The sequence below is a fragment of the Palaemon carinicauda genome, chromosome 10, assembly GCF_036898095.1.
Source record: "Palaemon carinicauda isolate YSFRI2023 chromosome 10, ASM3689809v2, whole genome shotgun sequence".
Taxonomy (NCBI): domain Eukaryota; kingdom Metazoa; phylum Arthropoda; class Malacostraca; order Decapoda; family Palaemonidae; genus Palaemon; species Palaemon carinicauda.
The window spans coordinates 117,523,168-117,529,326 of NC_090734.1; the positions used below are offsets into that span (position 1 = coordinate 117,523,168).

At 40.3% G+C, this 6,159-nt stretch overlaps 1 protein-coding gene across 3 annotated transcripts in view; it reads right to left on the reverse strand.

The window, feature by feature from the left end:
- LOC137648456 (uncharacterized) overlaps positions 1–5,023 on the reverse strand; it is a 71,937-nt gene extending 66,914 nt beyond the window's left edge. Inside the window, exon 1 of one of the 3 annotated variants that reach the window (XM_068381375.1) lies at positions 4,840–5,023. The gene's annotated coding sequence lies outside the window, so the exon portion shown is untranslated. The remainder of the gene's footprint in view (positions 1–4,839) is intronic. The other 2 variants (XM_068381374.1, XM_068381373.1) reach the window with 2 other exon arrangements.
- Positions 5,024–6,159: the final 1,136 nt, after the last annotated feature.

A 6,159-nucleotide genomic window follows, 5' to 3' on the forward strand; every position in this document is an offset into this window, starting at 1 on the left:
TGCATGTAGCTCCTATGGAAATTTTGAGCTTGGCACACCTCAGGGTGGTGTATTGAGCCCATTTCTTTCTAATATACTTATACTCCGAGTACTGTCTCTTGTCCCTGCTATCCCTGGAACCACTGTAACCTGCTATGCTGATGATGTCTGCATCCACTCCACTACCCCTCGAGACCTTCAGCGTGTCGTTCAAGACTTCTACAGGTCCTGTACCTCCTGTGGCCTCTTACTCTCCCCAGAAAAAAGCAGAATCTTCTCTGCGCGGAATCTCCGAAACCTGCCAGTATTCATTATGGGTGGGAATATTATACCTCACTGCACACAGTATGCATATCTAGGTGCACCAGTCAGGATCACCCCTGCTATACCTGCACGACAACGAATCCACCCCATGGTGAACAATCTTCTTGATCAACTGGAGCCTTGCTTCACTCCCATCAAGTGGCCACAGGTGTATCTATCCCCGTGGCTAAAACCCTTTATATCCTCTCCCTAAGGTCAGTTGTTGACTATTTATCTCCTGCTTTAATTCAATTACCCAGACAGGCGTTACAACCTCTAGAACTGTTCCAAAATAGAGTAATGAGGTTTATCCTAGGATGCCCTCCTTCCACTCGGATAGTCAACATGCAGAACGAACTCATGTTACCTCCATTAATAGAGAGGATTTATGCCAATGTAACTGTGTTTTCTGTTAAATGTCTACACTCTCCACAGTTTACTCCAAACTTCTCTGCTGTCCTCAGAGCATCACTTGACGAAGATGCACCAAGACCTCAACTCCGGCCAGGGGGCCATAACCCAGTTAGGGCAGTATGTGAAAATCTTCGACACCTTGATATCGGTGTACCTGAGCAAGCAGTCATCCAAGATTTGCCACCATGGCGGGTTCCTATTCCTGCTGTCACTTTCACACTAACTTCTAAAGATGTCCATTCCAGTCTACAGAAGCAGCTGGTTTTGGAAACAATATCCAAAGTGTCAATTTCAGTTCCTGCAGGACACCACATCTACGTTGACGGCTCAGTACAGGCAGATGGAAGTGCAGCATATGCTATGTTCGCCCCCACTTTAGAATCTCCTGAGGGTGGGTGGCATGGTCGCAGGTTGCCAAACTCATCCAGTTCCACTTATTGCGAACTCCAAGGTATATGGGATGCAGTAACTCTACTTGTTAGAAGAAATGTGAATAGACTGGTGATCTGTGACTCCAAATCTGCACTCCAGGCACTGACATCTTCTAGGCCCAGCTGTGGCCGTGTTGTGCGAGACATATTGTGTCAACTCGCTGCTGCTTATAATGCCTCGCTTGTCTTGTCCTTCATGTGGATGCCCTCCCATATTGGGCTTGCTGGGAATGACATAGTGGACAGTCTTGCTAAAGCTGCCTGCATGCTGGACCTTGATGACAGAAATGTTGAGCCCTCACTTCGCTGCCTTAAACACAGAATATATTCTGCAGCTTTGGCCTGTACAGTACAGCGTAGGGATGCAGAGAGGGGCACTAGTGTTTCCATACAACATCATGATAACTTTCTGCAGAGCCGTCACAAGTACCGGCGACGTGAACTCATGGTGCGTAGACATAATGTCGTAAGTGCCAGGATAAGGTTGAGATATCGTCCTGTGTGGCAGGTTGGACAGACACTAGATATACCACACTACACCTCATGTAAACTGTGTAACCTTGCTAATGCCAATAACTTTGAACACTACTGCCTTCATTGCCCCACTGTCAGGAATCTGTTACCTCAAGGACAAAATATACTTCAAACCTGCCAATATTTACTCAAAGATGACCACTTAGATGTAATTTTGACTCGTCATCCTGGCTGCTAAACTGTCTGTTGCAGTTGTTGTGATAATGGAATACGATCTCATATATGTTATTTTTGTAACTGATATTCTGATGACTCATTGCTGTAATTTTGTTTCTGTTGATTTCTGATGTACTGTATGTAACTGCTAATATGTAACTTTGTTTGACGTCTTTGGGTGTAATAAATTTATTAAATTAATTCATTATCTCTCTCTCTCTCTCTCTCTCTCTCTCTCTCTCTCTCTCTCTCTCTCTCTCTCTCTCTCCCCCAGACCATCCAAGACTGGGAGATGCAAAATACACCGGAAGATGCATTAGCAACTCTCTGGTGGATATACGAGGTGCCTCACACTGAGGGACCTGGGGGAACCAAAACATAAAATAAGGCAATAAGGTAAGGCGCTCTCTCTCTCTCTCTCTCTCTCTCTCTCTCTCTCTCTCTCTCTCTCTCTCTCTCTCCATCCTAAATACTCCCCAGAATATTCGGTTGTTAACATCTATAAGTCTCTTGCACCATTAAAAAGGGTCAAGCCTTTGGCAGAATTGTTTTCTCATGATTCCTCAAGGAGTTTGGTGATAAACTGTCTCCTGTAGTAGCCAAACTGTCAACTCCTCCACTTCTTCTCCTTGGAAACATGTGAGTTTGGAACATCCCTGCAGCCTCCGTTCCAGCTTCCTTCTTCCACCTTGCTGTCCAACCTCTCTTCGACAGAGATTCCCGGCACCAGCGCCTTGTAATATGGCCTAAACTCCATAATGCAACATTTTCCACTCGCTTGTGATCTTGTTTCATTGTCTCACTGATGTTAGGTCATCATTTCTGCGGGACTTCAGGGGATCATGATTCGTTAACACTAAGTATCTTCAGGGGATTCAAGTATGACGTAAGGGTACTCTTTGCCATGATGCCTACATATGGCATCACCCTTTCCCTCTGGTAGGTTATCTCCAGCTTTTTGCTAATCACAGTGTTCTTGTTTTATTTATTTTTCGCTGATGATTCAAACCTCTGTATATCTAGTTCGCACACTTCTTTTATTGATCACTCAGTATTCAATTAAGAATGGGGTTGTACTCATCTTGCAAGTTTGATATCAACAGCTTATGGATAAGAGATTTTCCAATAAAATCAAATTTGAAGCTCCGAGACCTATTTTGAATGTTCAAAGGGCGCCCATGAATGGCAGAGGCAAAGAACTGACAATGCCCTAGAGACTGATCATATATACATTTGATCAGATTCCAAGCCTCCTCGCAACCCAAGCTAGGACCAAGGAGGGACAGGTAATGGCTGGTGATGACTCAGCAGATAGATCTATATGCTCCCCCAAACCAACACCCCCATTCTTAGCTCACAAGGATGGTTAGGTTGCAGACACTATACGAAACGTTGGAGCTTTAACGGGTCTCGAACACCCAGTCCAAGAGATCGCTAGGCAGGGAAGTTTCCAGTAGGCTACTATAACCATATTCATATTCATTTACCATCTAATTGTTCGAACATTTTTATGCAAAAAAAAAAAAAAAAGATAAACATTTCTGTAATTTATTTTCCCGTAAAAACTTTTTTTTCTGTAAAAACAGTTTTTTTCTGAAAAACGTTTTTTTTCTGTAAAAACATTTATTCTGTAAAAACATTTTTTTCTGTAAACATTACTTTCTTTAAAAAAAAATACTTGTATTTTCAATGATGACCTGTTGATTTAAGTCAAATGATTTTGAAGATGTCTTAATTTATGAATAGTAACAGATAGATTAAATCCTCGGAAGTTGGAAAACTAAACTTGTAATGTATGTTGGGGAAAATTATAATTCCATCACCTCGCGTTTACTGATGACCTAAATTGAAAGAATGATCAGAATTGTTTTATTGTTGAAAAATATTATTTCTATTCTTTGAACCTCACCCTAATTCTTTGTTACCAAGCCTTTGTTAATCTATTCCTGCCAAATTCCAGATTCCAGCTCAAGCTATGCTTTGGAATCCATTTCCTACTTTTGTGTTCCATTTGTTATATGTTTCCTTTTAACTATAGTCCATTTCTTTTAGCGATGCATATTTGCACCGACTCGCGGCGGTGCCCTTTCAGCTCGAAAAAGTTTCCTGGTCGCTGATTGGTTATAATTATCTTGTCCAACCAATCAGCGATCCGGAAGCTTTTCCGAGCTAAAAGGGCACCGCCGCGAGTCGGTGCAAATATGCATCGCTAAAAGAAATGGACTATAGTTTCTATTTGTGATGAAGCTCCACTTTCATCCATCTTTCCCCTTTTTTCGTCTTGCGTTCTTCTGTTCCTGGCTTAGTAAAGGGCACCGTACAGTTATGCTTTTACAAGTAATAAATACAGTTTCGGAACTGTAATCTTCTTCCGGGCAGATACCACTCGCGAACTATTTTGTCTTTGAACACACACACACACACACACTACTACAAATGCAGCCGTTTCTAGCCCCCTGCAACACAAAGGCCTCAGACATATCTTTATTCCTTTCTGGGGGTTTGAACTTTTTCATCACAGTACAGGCCACTGCGGGTTGGTGATGGTGGGAGACCCTGGCTAGCACACGTTTGCTGATCATGCCGATACGCAAACCCTTTCATCACGTTAAGGTATCTCATTCAGAAAGGGTATGCATATATATATATATATATATATATATATATATATATATATATATATATACTGTATAAATACCGTAAATACATATATATATGATACATAATTATACAGTATACCATGTGTATATATATATATATATATATATATATATATATATAGAGAGAGAGAGAGAGAGAGAGAGAGAGAGAGAGAGAGAGAGTAGAGGTCCCCTTTTTGTTTTGTTTCATTGTTGGTGTCGGCTACCCCCCAAAATTGGGGGAAGTGCCTTGGTATATGGATGGATATATATATATATATATATATATATATATATATATATATATATGTGTGTGTGTGTGTGTGTGTGTGTGTGTGTGTGTTAGAGAGATACAGAAAACTGTTTTCTGCTAATCAACCTACTTTCCTTTACTTTCACTTCGCCTCGTTTCTCTCGTAAAGTTAAGAATCGTCAATTCCTCAATTTTCGAAAAACACTTAAAAATCACTGGACACGAATCTAGCTACACTAGCAATGTGCCACTGTTCTCTGTAGCTATGTCTGCCGGGATCATAATCGTTGCGTTCGAGCTAATCGCGTGTTGAGCAAACAACACTTGTTTGGAATAACACATGTTTATCTAAAACTACACTCGCTCATCATCAGTAATGTTAATAAAGACCACTGTTTCCTCTACGCTTTGACTTAGATTAAGTCATGGCATGAATCTGGTAGATCATTTTCGTCTTGAAGTCTTGTCCCGTCAGCTGTAAGCCTACCAAGTTTTATCAAGTAGATTATGAGGGAGAATCGAATTCCAGTGGGTGGAATGAGAAAATTTATTCTGGTGGGAAATTGGGTTCTGGCACCTCTTGAATGAGGTAGACAAATGCTCTTTGTTATTTCACATTTCTCCGAAATATTGTTTTTCCTTATAATTTTCTGAAGTGATGAGTCACACAGTTGTTATGTCGTTTCAATGTTCAAAATGTAATGTTTATCTTAAGTAATAATTCTGGCTTTTCTTATTCTATTAATTCTTCGGAAATGAGGTAAAGATTATTATGGGTGAGAGCATTTATCAAACAGATGTCTTAAGAGGGAGAGAGAGAGAGAGAGAGAGAGAGAGAGAGAGAGAGAGAGAGAGAGAGAGAGAGAGAGAGAGAGACTTTTGCAGGTGTCAGCACCGCAAAACACTTGGATAGCCTATTATTCGGGACTGTAGCATCAAATATCGCGGCAGCTTTGTCCTCGAAAATGAGTTGTTTGACCTGTCCTGATGTGAAAATATTTATTGTGTGTGTGTGTTGGGAAATGGTAGCTCGAGAAATAACAAATAGTGGTTTTGAACAAGTAAGCCTTCCTAATTAGTGATGAGGTTGACAGACATTTGAAGGCCTTATAGGCCCATGTATAGTATATGATATTGGTGGTCAAACAATATTACTTTAATTTATTGATACTATACCCAAATATATATATATATATATATATATATATATATATATATATATATATATATATATATATATATATACATACATACATATATATTTATATAGATAGATACTGTAGATAGATAGATAATTAGATAGATGTACAGTACTAGTGTATGCAACCCTTCAAGTATGACGGCTTAATATTTCGATAGATGTGCACACACTCACTCTTCTCGGAGTACCCCCTCTTACTTGGGTATGACTACCCCCTCCCCTACTTGAGAGATGGGGAGAAACAGAGCA